Source organism: Notamacropus eugenii, chromosome 1 (assembly GCF_028372415.1).
Source record: "Notamacropus eugenii isolate mMacEug1 chromosome 1, mMacEug1.pri_v2, whole genome shotgun sequence".
Lineage (NCBI taxonomy): Eukaryota > Metazoa > Chordata > Mammalia > Diprotodontia > Macropodidae > Notamacropus > Notamacropus eugenii.
Window position 1 is genome coordinate 599,005,529 of NC_092872.1, and position 13,661 is coordinate 599,019,189.

At 37.7% G+C, this 13,661-nt stretch overlaps 1 long non-coding RNA gene across 1 annotated transcript in view; it reads right to left on the reverse strand.

Annotated features, from left to right (window-relative positions):
• Positions 1 to 2,069: 2,069 nt before the first annotated feature.
• The window catches only part of LOC140520592 (uncharacterized), a 96,843-nt gene continuing 85,251 nt past the window's right edge, over positions 2,070 to 13,661 (reverse strand). The window contains exon 3 of the long non-coding RNA XR_011972586.1: positions 2,070 to 2,431. This is a non-coding gene — a long non-coding RNA (uncharacterized lncRNA). The remainder of the gene's footprint in view (positions 2,432 to 13,661) is intronic.

Here is a 13,661-nt window from a genome sequence, read left to right on the forward strand (position 1 = left end):
AAAGAGAAGTCATAAGGGACTTACTAAAGCTGAACTGTTTACATTCCTACATGGAAAGACAATATTTGTAACTCTTGAAACATTTCAGTATCTGGGTACTGGGTGGGATTACACACACACACATGCACACACGCACACATACATAGAGACAGAGTGCACAGAGTGAATTGAAGAGGATGGGATCATATCTTAAAAAAAACATGAAATTAAGGGGTGAGAGAGAAATATATTGGGAGGAGAAAGGGAGAAATTGAATGGAGCAAATTATCTCTCATAAAAGAGGCAAGCAAAAGACTCATTAGTGGAGGGATAATGAGGGGAGGTGAGAGAAAAACATGAAGTCTACTTTCATCACATTCCACTAAAGGAAAGAATAAAATGCACACTCATTTTGGTAGGAAAACCTATCTCACAATACAGGCAAGTGGGGGATAAGGGGACAAGCAGGGTGGAGGGGATGATAGAAGAGAGGGCATGGGGAGGAGAGGCAATTCGAGGTCGACACTCATGGGGAGGGATAGAATCAAAAGAGAATAGAACTAATGGGGGACAGGATAGGATGGAGGGAAATATAGTTAGTCCTATACAACACAACTATTGTGGAAGTCATTTGCAAAACTACACAGATTTGGCCTATATTGAATTGCTTGTCTTCCAAAGGGAAGGGGTGGAGAGGGAGGGAGGTAAAGAAGTTGGAACTCAAAGTGTTAGGATCAACTGTCGAGTAATGTTCTTGCCACTAGGAAATAAGAAATACAGGTAAAGGGGTATAGAAAGCTTTCTAGCCCTACAGGACAAAAGAGAAGACGGAGACAAGGGCAGAGAGGGATGATAGAAGAGAGAGCAGATTGGTCATAGGGGTAATTAGAATGCTTGGTGTTTGGGGGGGGGAGGGGATAAAAGGGGAGAAAATTTGTAACCCAAAATTTTGTGAAAATGAATGTTAAAAGTTAAATAAATAAATTTAATTAAAAAAAAAGACATAGGGCTGTCAACATCTTTAGAGTCACAAAAAAGACAATCTTAAGAGAAAAACACAACTAAAAAAAAAAAAAAAAGAAATTATCAAGGATAACTGCCCTAATATCCTGGATCCAGAAGGCAAAATAGGCATTGAAGGAATATACTGATAATCTCAGGAAAAAGATCCCAGAATAAAAATTCCAAGGAATGTTATATAAGCCAAATTTCAGAATTATCAGATCAAGGAAAAAAAACTGCAAGTGGCCAGAAAGAAACAATTCAAATATTAGGGGGCCACAATCAGAATTACACAGGACTTAGCACCTGCAACATTGAAGGATTAGAGGTTCTGGAACATGATATTCTGGAAAGCAAAAGAGCTAGGACTACATCACCTGCCCAGTAAAATTAAGCATAATACTTCAAAGGAAAAAAAATGTTCATTCAATGAAATAGAAGCGTTTCAAGCTTTTATAAGAAGACCAAAACTGAACAATAACAACCACAAAATTGATATCCGATATCAAGGCCAAAGGGAAAAGAAAACACAAGGGATTTAATGGAGCTAGAGTGTTTATATCCCTACATGAGAACCATTCTGGAGAGCAATTTGGAACTATACCCCAAGGGCAACCAAATTGTACACATCCTTTGATTCAGCAATACCACTTCTAGGTCAGCATCCCAAAGAGATCATGAAAAAAGGAAAAAGGACCTACATGTGCAAAAATATTTAAAGCTGTCCTTTTTGTGGTGGCAAAATATTGGAAACTGAGGGGATGCTCTTCAATTGGGGAATGGCTGAACAAGCTGTGGTATAGGAATGTCATGGAGTATTATTGTGCAATAAGAAATGATGAACAGGCAGCTTTCAGAAAACCCTAGAAAAACTTGGATGAACTGGTGCAAAGTGTAGTGAGCAGAAACAGGAAAGTGTATGCAGTATCAGAAAACTGTGTGCTGACCAACAATGAATGACTCAGCTCTTCTCAGCAGCACAATGACCCAAAACAAGTAAAAAGGACTCATAAAAGAAAGTACTATCCACATCCAAATAAAGAATTGATGAACTCTGAATGCAGGTCAAAGCACACTTTCTCATTCACTTTGTTCTTTTTTAGTTTTTATTCTTTTGATCTGTTTCTTCTTTTACAATTATGACAAATATTGAAATTACTTTCATCCTTCATTTTCGAAGAGTACCGTGATATCAGAGAAATGGTGACATGACTTGCACCTGACTTTGTTTTGAAAGAGGGAGAGCTGTGAAAGGTCACCAGGCTCACTTTCTCTTTCTGGGCCATCTAGATCTAGCGACCAGATATTCATCGAGATGATTAGAGACAGCCCAAGATGTGATGGGAGACCTTGGCCTTTTAGGCTAAGTCCTTTTCAGGTACTCACTTAAAGTGAGGTAATGTCCATTTATTGAATAGGCTTCTTTAAAAGGTAGTCAGGTGGATGACCCCTGTAATAGAAAAGAGAAAATAAATAGATAAATCACTCTTGGAGGGACAGGACCCTCAGGGTTGTTGCTCTGAAGAGAAACTGTTACTATTGACATTCACTCTAAGTCAGGAGGGTCCAAAAACAGCCACTGAGTGGAGGTTGGGCAGGGACCCTTAGCTGTTCAATCCATGGGCTTCAGAGTGCACAGGGTCCAAGGCTTTAGGGGAAAGAAGAAAGAAGGGAAGGGTAGTGGTTTGCCATTTCCTTTTCCAGGTCGTTTTACAGATGAGGAAACTGAGGCAAACAGGCTTAAATGGCCTGCCCAGGGTCACTAGCTAGTAAGTGTCTTAGGCCATATTTGAACTCAGAGAGATGAGTCTTCCTGACTCCAGGCCCAGCACTTTATTAGCTGCAGCACTACCTTGTCCCCAAAGGATGAGCTATCTAAGGCCATTGAGGGAAATTGTTCTAAGTATGGCTTCCCCTACAACTTCTCTACATTATTATTCAATTCAATTTAATAAACATTTATTGAACTATTGCTTGCAAGGCATTGCACAAGGAGCTGGGAATAGAAAGACAAAAACAGAAAGTTATCCCTGCTCTCAAGGAGTATACAACTGGGCAGTATGGTGCATGAAACTCTGAACTTTGAATTGGAAAGACCTAAGTTCAAATCTGGCCTTGGACTATTATTTACTATATGACTTTGCGCAAGTCACTTAACTGCTGTATGCCTCATTCTCTTCATGGGTAAAATGGGGAAAATTATGGCATCTGCCTCCTAGGGTTGTTGAGATGACCAAAGTAAATATTTGTAAAGCACATATACTAGAAGCTTAATAAATGCTTACTTTAAGACTATGAATAATTAATTAATTTATATTTAGTTTTCAGTATTTTCTTCCATAAGATTTTGAGTTGTAAATTTTCTCCTTCTCCCCTCTTTGACTCCCCCAAATGGCTTGCAATACAGACTCTACAGAGACATTCATATTAAACATATTTTCACATTAGTCTAGTTGTAAAGGAGGATTACAACCAATTGGAGGAACTACGAGAAAGAAGAAACAAATAAAGAGAAGTAATAGTATGCTTTGATCAGACTCCAGAGTTCTTTCTCTGGATGTGGATAACATTTTCCATCATGAGTCCTTTGGAATTGTCTTAGGATCCTTGCATTGCTGAGAAGAGCTAAGTAGATCAAAGTTAGTCATCATACAATGTCTCTGTATGTATAGTGTTCACCTGGTTCTTCTCACTTCACTCAGAACCAGTCCTTAGTAATTTTTAAAGGATGTAATATGTATGGAGGTAAGTCAGTGAAAAGTATATATAATACAAAGTAATTTCAAAGGAAATGGAGCACTAATGAAAGGGTTTCACTAATCTTTGAGAATATAATATAAGATGTGAGATTGTTGATGTGAGGGATTATCAAGGAAGTTCTCCAATTGGTTTAATCAGTTTGCAGAACTATGAGCCTTTGTTCAGAATTTTTTAATTACTTTATTCCTATAAAAGTTATTGACAATATTCCCTTCAGGAGAATAAGCTTCACTGATGACTGTTTCTACAGATGTGGATTGGTTGACTGACTCTCATGGGAAGATGCCTTTGTCCTGGTCCAAGAAATTGAATCAATGCTACTTTGAGTCTTAATTTTGGTGTTTTTCCTTCTGCTTTTCTTTGATGTAGATTCTGAAATACAGCAGCAGGATAGGAGGAGGAATCACTCCCCTTCCCATACCTCACTCCTGGGGACTGTCAGTGGTAGCTTTGGTAGGGGAAGAACGTGTGATCTAAGATAAGATTTCCTGGACACTGTTGTCCCTGATTTTTTGCCTTTTAGTTAGCTGGGGATTTCCTATTCAATGAGATCCTGGAATCTAGCCTTCTGATCTTTTAAGGGGGATTTACAGGGTAACACCAACCTTGGGAGTTGCTTGACAACTTACTGAAAGTTTTAAAGTTTCACTATGTTTCTGGCCTCTATCTAGAGAAAGGAAATTTCTGAAATAATATGTCTCTTAGAGAGAGAACAGGATTGTCCATGTATGGCCCTCTTACCCTATAGCTGAAAGATGGTGAGGAAAAGCCAGAAGGGAAATAGAGAGCAAAAGACTTAGATTTTGATCACACTATTGTCACAAGTTATTCAGGTAGTGTAGTTATCTACCCTAGGAATGGCTCTGAATGTCCTGCAGCCCCAAATTATTTCTTCCTTTTTTGAGGAAGTCTAAACTAAAGGTTACAAATCCAAGTCTAGGCTTAACTGTGCAAGACCTACTAGGGTTAAGAGTTACTCTAATGATAACTTAAAATTTATTTCCCTTTTGAGGGGAATCTAAAACATGGGCCTTATGAAAAAGTAGGACCCTTTTAAGAGAAAGAATTGTTTTGAATATTTATTTATTCCTATGAATCATTTACTCTTCTCCAGTGTTTCTGGGATGAAATAAATGTTTTTTTCTAGTCATTAAATACATGCTATTTTAAGTTCTTGTAGGAATTCAGCACAGCATAGTGCATAAAACTCTGAAGTTGGAGTCAAGAAGGCATATACTGAAATCCCACTTCAGATATATAGTAGATATGTGACCCTGGGCAAATCACTTAATGAATCTCAGTCTGAGCTTCATCCTCTAAAAACTGGAGATCATAAAAGCACCTCCCTCACAGGGCTGTTGAAAAAGATTATTTCAGATAATGAATGTAAAGTGCTTTTTAAAGTCTTAAGAACTATGACTATTATAAGCTCTGAAAACCTTTTACCCCCTATCTGCGGAAAGTTAATTAGTATGTTTTATTCAGTGATTGTCCCAAAGCAAATTATGAGATTGGAGCACCATAGATGTAAGAGAAAATGATTGTTTGAAATTATCCTCAAACTCAGACTTGATCAACAGAAACAAAGCATCAGATGGTGGTCCATGAGTTACACAAATAACTTGGGCCATAAGAAAAGGCCTCATATGGTATCTGAGCTGTGTTTCAAAGGTAGTTGGGGATCTTGAAACTGGCAGCAAAGAGGAAGTACATTTTAGGCATAAGGGGCTACCCCTACAAATGCATGGAAGCAGGAGAAATGTTGAATTGAGGGAGAAGCTAGTTTTACTAAAACAGAGAGTGTGGGAAGGAGAGCATTGTAAGATAATGCTCAGAAGGTAGGTAGCAGCCATTTTGAGGAGGGTTTTAAATGGTAGGCTGAGGACTCTGTATCCATTCCTGTTGGTTTTGTTGTGATTCCTTGTTTCTTCTTCATTCTGGAAGAGGACCAGTGACATCAGGAGGGTGATATCTTCACTTGCAAGTGAATTGGATTTAAGTGAGTCATCGCTGTGCAAAGTCATTATCAGTCTCACTCTTTCCTCCAGTCATCAGAGTCCAAGGGCAAGACATAGGTCAAGATGACTGGCAATGACCCTGGATACAGTGGGAGACCTTGTCCTTTTTAAGCTAAAATCTTTCCCATGTCTCAGTTTGTCTGAAGCAATACCCATTCAGTAATTAAAGGTTAGGTAAGAATTGAGGCAACAGATGGCCATGTTTGTCTTAATCACGTTTAATTCTAGAGACAATAGAGAGACAGCAAAGATTTGTGAGCTAGGAGAATATGTTTAAGAAGATACTGAATGCTCTTTTGCATATTGTTTTATGATATCAGGAGATTGGTTGAACTTCTCTTGAATTGAATAATCCTTTTTTTTTTTTTTTTTTGCACAGAGAAGCTAAGTGATTTATTTAGTGTCACGTAACTGAAATAGGATTTAAGACCCCAACTCCAAATCCAAAACTGTATTCGTTATGTACCTTAAGCAACAGTTTTCTCTTCCTTCTTCTGCATGCTGAGCATTTTTTTCTGTAGTTATATTTGAGGTGTTTAAATTATAAGCATGCCCTGTTGGATTTATCAAAGAAAGGAATTCTTCCCCATCATATCTGACAGTTGATCTCATCCCTGTAATTTTATTTATTTATTTTTAGTTTTCAACATTCATTTCCACAAATTCTGAATTCCATTTTTTGCCCCATTTTTCCCTCCCCCACCCCATAAGATCTTGCATTCTGATTACCCCTTCCCTCAATATGCCCTTCCTTTTATCACACCCCTCCCCTCCCTTATTCTCTCTTTTCTTGTAGGGCAAGATAGATTTCTATATCCCATTACCTATATTTCTTATTTCCCAGTTGTATGTAAAAACAATTCTCAACATTCATTCCTAATACTTTGGATTCCCACTTCTCTCCATTCCTCCCTCCCCACCCATTCCCACTGAGAAGACAAGCGATTCAACATAGGCAATATATGTGTAATCTTGCAAAAAGATTTCCATAATAGTCATGTTGTGTAAGACTAACTATATTTCCCTCCATCCTATCCTGCCCCCCATTTATTCTATTCTCTCTTTTGACCTTGTCCCTCCCCAAAAGTGTTTATTTCTAATTATTCCCTTCTCCATTTGCCTTCCCTTCTATCATCTTCCTCACTTTACTTGTTCCCTTCTCCCTCACCCTTCTTTAGTGAAAGATATACTTTTATACCAGACTGAGTGAGCATGACATTCCCCTCTTAAGCCAAATGTGAACTCCCTTTTTCCCTCTCACCTCCTCCCTTTTCTTCTCCACAGAAAAAGCTTTCTCTTGCCTCCTTTATGAGTGATAATTTGGCCCATTCCATTTTCCCCTTTCTCCTCTCAATACATTCCTCTCTCACTCCTCAATTTTATTTTTTAGGTATCATCCCTTCTTATTCAACTTACCCTGTGTTTTGTGTGTGTGTGTGTGTATGTGTGTGTGTGTGTGTGTGTGTGTGTGTGTGATCCTTCCAACTACCCAAATACTAAGAAAAGCCTCAAGAGTTACAAATATTATTTTTCCATATAGGAATGTAAACAGTTTAACTTTGGAAAGTCCTTTATGATTTCTGTTTCCTGTTTACCTTTTCATGCTTCTCTTGATTCTTGTGTTTGAAAGTCAAATTTTCTATTCAGTTCTAATCTTTTCATCAAGAATGCTTGAAAGTCCTCTATTTCATTGAATGACCATTTTTTCCCCTGAGGTATTATACTCAGTTTTTCTGTGTAGGAGATTTTTGGTTTTAATCCTAGTTCTTTTGACTTCTGGAATATCAAATTCCAAGCCCTTCAAGCCCTTAATGTAGAAGCTGCCAGATCCTGTGTTACCCTGATTGTATTTCCACAATACTTGAATTGTTTCTTTCTAGCTGCTTGGAATATTTTCTCCTTGACCTAGAAGCTCTGGAATTTGACTACAATATTCCTTTTGCAGACTTCTCTTTTTGAATCTCATTCAGGAGGTGATCTGTGGATTCTTTCAATATTTATTTTGCCCTCTGGTTCTAGGATACCAGGGAAGTTTTCCTTGATAATTTCATGAAAGATGATGCCTAGGCTCTTTTTTTGGTCATGGTTTTCAGGTAATCCCATAATTTTTAAATTGTCTCTACTGGATTTATTTTCCAAGTCAGTTGTTTTTCCAATTAGACATTTCACATTTTTTTCTGTTTTTTCATTCTTTTGGTTTTGTTTTGTAATTTCTTGATTTCTAATAAAGTCATTAGCTTCTGTCTGCTCCATTCTCATTTTTAAAGAATTATTTTCTTCAGTGAACTTTTGAACCATCTTTTCCATTTGGTTAATTCTGCGTTTTAAAGCCTTCTTGTCCTCATTGGCTTTTTGGCCCTCTTTTGTCAATTGAATTAGCCTATTTTTAAGGTGTTATTTTCTTCAGCATTTTTTTGGGTCTCCTTTAGCAAGCTATTGACTTGCTTTTCATGATTTTCTTGCACTGCTTTCACTTCTCTTCCCAATTTTCCCTCCACCTCTCTTACTTGATTTTCAAAATCCTTTTTGAGCTCTTCCTTGACCTGAGACCATTGCATATTTATTTTGGAGGTTTTGGACATGGAAGCCTTGACTTCCTCTGATGTAATGCTTTGTTCTTCCTCATCTGAAAGGATGAGGGAGAATACCTGTTCACTGAGAAGGCAACCTTCTGTAGTCTTATTTTTTCTCCCTTTTTTGGGCATTTTCCCAGCCAACTGTCTTGACTTTTGAATCCTTTGTCAATAGGAGGATATACTCTGGGGACCTCTAAGTTCTCAGTTCCTCCAAGGTGGCACAATCAAGGGAGAGGAGTTTATTCCTCCCCTGGACTGCACACTGGTCTAGGAACAACCAAAAACTTTTCTGCCCAAAATCTGCAATTGGAATTCCCTCACCACAACCACCTCCAGCTCCACTGCCAGTGCTCTTTCTCACCCCTGGATGGAGCTCGTGGCTGAGAATCAGGTCAGCTGTTCAATTACCCCAGGGCCTCTAGGTGGCAGCTGCCGCTGCAGTGCCTACTACACAAGGTCCACACTGGGTACCCTTCTCCTGGGTGAAGGGATCCTCCCACTGACCTTCGAGGCTGTCTGTGGCATTTGTGGGTTGAACAATCTGGGAACTGCTGCTGGTGGTGCCCTGAAGCCTGTTCCATGGGCCACATGCTGGGCATCTGCACGCTGCATGCTAGGCTGGATGGCATAATTATCTTGTACTCTTGGATTCCTAAAAAATGAAACTAAGAATGCCCTGACAAATAATTCAAGGCTACTTGTGCCTTTGTTTGAATTTGAACCAGGAAACACCAGGAAGGACAGAGATGAAAATATAACAAAAGTCAAAGAGTTATTCATATTTAAAGAATCATCTAAGGTTGAATTCAAGTAATGGGCAAAGTTTGGGTTTAATTTGTTCATTCCCAAAGGAAATATCTCTCCCTAGTTGGACAAGTTTTGTTAAAATTCACTATCAGCAAAATGTGAACCAAGACAGGTTTTTGCTAAGCAGGTTGATCTAGTGCTTCTTGAAAATTGGTCTCCAAATATGTCTTATTGTAATAACAGTACTACTAAGTCATTTATCAAAAGTTGCAATCCTTCAGTTTTGTAGTTATTGATACCTAACATTTGATAATAATGACAACCAGCATTTATATACAAGTTTAAGGTTTGCAGGTTTTGTTAACTATGTTGTCTCATTTGATCCTCATAATAACCCTGGGATGTAGGTGATTATTTTGGTGCTTATTTTATAGATCAGCAAACTTAGGCAAACAGGCTAAATGACCTAGTGTTATCTAGCTATTAAGTGTTCAAGATAGGCCTGGAACTCAAATCTTCCTGACTTTTTCCTGGACTGAAGTCCAGCACTTTATCCACTGTGACACCTACCTTAACACCTTGCTATTATTAAATGATGACAATATGTTATAATAATTATAGTTTTTGTTATTTAATCCCATCATTTAGTCATTTCCTTCTTTTTGACTTAACCTATAAATTCTCTGATACTGACAGCCCTATATGCACCCATTCCGGCATCAGTAACTATTCTTGATTCCTGCAGAATTGCAGTTCTGTCCTAGAAAGATTTGATTCATTTCAATTCCACAAATATTCTTAGATAAGATAACTCTGGGAGGAGGACATGGATCATTTTTCATCAACCATTCACCTCTGACCTTTCAGATTGCACTTTTTACAATTGAGTCAATTTCCTACCACTTAAATTGTCTGCTTTGTCACATACACTGTTAATACTCACTCCTGCCCCCATGATTCATTCAGATTGGAATCATCTTTGAGATTATGGGTGACCTGGGTCAGATTTTGAGTTAGATAGAAAAATGTTGATTGTAGCTATTTTTTTCCTCTGTTACCTCTTCATTTTGCTCCTTAAGACAAAGGAACTCAAGATAAGGACAAGGATGGTGGCTTGACCTTTTAAAAACCCAAAGGCAGTACTGCAATTCTCCCAGGGAGAGATGGTCTCATGCAAGGAAAAAGCAGGCACTTTTGTTGAATGAGTGCATGAATTCACTATAGCACTCTTTTTTTCTTTTGTTCAGCATGTCCAAGTCTTTATGACCCTTTGGACTATATAGTTCAAAGGATTTTCTTGACAAAGATGCTGGAGTGGTATGCCATTTCATTCTCCAGGAGATTATGGTAAACAGAGGGTAAGCAACTTGCCCGGAATCATACAGCTGGTAAGTGTCTAAGTCCAGATGTGAGCTCCTATCTTCAGGCTTGATGTGCTATCCACTGAGTCACCTAGCTACCATAGCACCTTACCAACACCTAACTGTCTAGGCTAACTTCTCTGACTTTTAGTTTATCATTTTATGATTCTTTTTGATGAAATAAGAGTTAGGACCTAATTACTAAAACATACAAAAATGATCCAGATATATTTCTGTACACATCTCTCTCTTTGCACTTGATCCAAGAACTTTTCCATTTTGTCTCAGTACTGAACACACCTAAAAATGTATTGGAGCTGATTTCATCACTAAGACAAACAAATTCTGTTACTCATTCTCTATTTAGCCCTGCTCATCTAAGCCTCTGGATTCTGATCCCTGATCTTTGCCTCTTCCACTCAGATTTAGGAAAATTTCAGGTGACATTTGGTGGTAATCTGGCTATTTTTACTCAGTGTATGAGAAGAATAAATTGGATAACAATCCAGGTGTGTCTACTGAGACCGGTAGGGAGTATTCTCTTAGGGAAGGGATACCCACCCCTAAAGTCAAAGATAAGGAAGGACTTCAGGGTTCATATGAGGTTTTAGTCTGAAAATAGTGTTAGTGGCATTGGCTTTCAAGTAGCAGTGGGAGGGGAAAAGCTGGGTGGGAGAGGTCCCAAGGAGAAAGGGTGGGTCCTTTGAGGAAGTGACACAAAGGCTTTGCTCTTCTATGTATACATAGAGTCAGTTCATCTGTAAATTGAGATGATAAGCTTCAGGAAAGGAAATTCCAAGTCCTAGCACTTCACAGTTAGAGCTCTGAGCTGGGAATTATAAACCACAGCCAGATAAGAAAGTATTTTTAGCTTCCCCTTTCGGGATGTAACAAAATTGATATACTGACTATCCAAGAGAGGACAATGTCTGGAAGATGCCAGCTGAGGAAAACAAAAAGTGTAGTCAAGTGAACTGTCAACTCTACAGGCTTTGAAGAGGGGAGAAGAAAAAAAACTTCTTGACTTGATTTCTGCTTATTCTTCCACCTACCAAGTTGAATATTTGAATATAATAAGCTGAAAATAGCTAAATCATTCACATTCTTACTATGTATATACACTTAATAAGTATATATGTGTGTGTGCGCACACACACACACACACACACACACACACACACACATATATATGTACTATGACTCTGCTCATTTCACTTTTTATCAATTTATGTAAGTCTTCCAGAGTTTTTCCTGAAACATTCTGCTTATCGTTTCTTGCAGGACAATAGTATTCCATCACATTCACATATAACAACTTGCTCCACTATTCTTCAATTGAAGCATGTCACTTCAATTTCTAATTCTTTGTTACCACACACACACACACACACAGACGCACACACACACATACACACACACACAAAAGAACTGCTATAAATATTTTTGCACAGATAGAATCTTTTCCTTTTTCTTTGATCTCTTTGGGATAAAGACCTAGTAGTGGTATTGCTGAGTCAGAGGGTATGCGTAATTTTATAGCCTTTTGGGAATAGTTCCAAATTGTTCTCCAAAATGGTTGGATCAGTTCATGACTTCACCAAGAATGCGTTAGTTTTCAATTTTTTCTACATCCCCTCCCACATCTGTCATTTTTCATCTCTGTAATATTAACCAATCTATAGGTAGGAGGGGGTACCTTAGTTGTTTTAATCTGCATTTTTCAAATCAATAGTGATTTTGAGCATTTTTTCATGACTACGGATAATTTTGATTTCTTCTCCTGAAAGCTACCTTGTTCATATCCTTTGAGCATTTGTCAATTGGAAAATGACTTGTATTCTTATACATTTGGCTCCATTTTCCATAAATTTGAGAATCAGAGTAATTTGTTGTAAATTTTGTTCTTAGTTTCCTGCTTTTTTTTTCTAATCTTGGCAGCATTGATTTTGTTTGTGCAAAAAAAAAAAGTTAATGCAATCTAGGCAAAATTATTCACTTTACATGTCATAATGCTTTCCCTCTCTTGTTTTGTCATAAATTCTTCCCTTATCCATAGATTTGACATGTAAAATATTCCATGCTCCCCTAATATGCTTATGACCTTGCCTTTTATTTCTAAATCATGTACTTATTTTGATCTTACCTTGGTGTATGGCGTGAGATGTTTGTTGATCTATACCTACTTTTTGCCAAATTTCCTTCTAGTTTTTTTCCCTGCAATTTTTGTCAAATAGTGAATTCTTTTTTCTAAAGCTTTGATCTTTGAATTTATCAAACACTTGATTACTATGGTGATTTATTACTGTGTATTAGGTATCTAAACTATTTTTGTGATTTATCATTCAATTTCTTAGCCAGTATCAAATTGTTTTGGTGATTACTACTTTGTATGTGTGTTTGTCTTTCATTGCCAAAGAAGACTATGCCATCAGAGAAATAATGACATGACTTGCACTTGACTTTGTTTTGAGTGAGGGAAGGCTGCACAGGTCACCAGCCTCACTTCTCCTCCAGAGCCATCTGAATCCATGACCAGATAGTCATCAGGATGACTGGAGATGACTCAGGATGAGGCAATTGGAGTTAAGTGACTTGCTCAAGGTCACACAGCTAGTGAGTGTCAAGTGTCTGAGGTGAGATTTGAACTCAGGTCCTCCTGACTCTTGCACTGGTGCTCTATCCACTGCACCACCTAGCTGCCCCACTTTGTAATAAATGCAGTTTAAGATGTAGGACTGAGATCTATGTCACTTTCCTTTACATTTTTTTCATTGCTTCCCTTGAAAGTTTTGATGTTTTATACTTCCAGATGAATTTTGTGATATATATTTTTCAAGATCTATAAAATAATTTTGGTAGTTTGGTATGACGCTGAATAAGTAGATTAGCTTAGGTGGAATTTTCATTTTTTATTATACTGGCTCAGCTTATCCAAGAGCAATGGGTATTTCTCCAGTGGTTTAGATCTGACTTTATTTGTGTGAAAAGTGTTTTGTAATTTGCTCATGTAGTTCCTGGGTTTGTCTTGGCAGTTAGGTTATTATATTGTCTGCAGTTATTGACATGGAATTTCTCTGTCTCTTCCTGATGGACTTTGTTGGTAATGTATAAAAATGCTAATAGGTTTATTTTATATTCTGCAGCCAATAATCTCTTAAGTTCTGAATTCAAAGACTTTTTTCTCAATTCTCATTCTAACTGACTTGTTTTTAGCATTT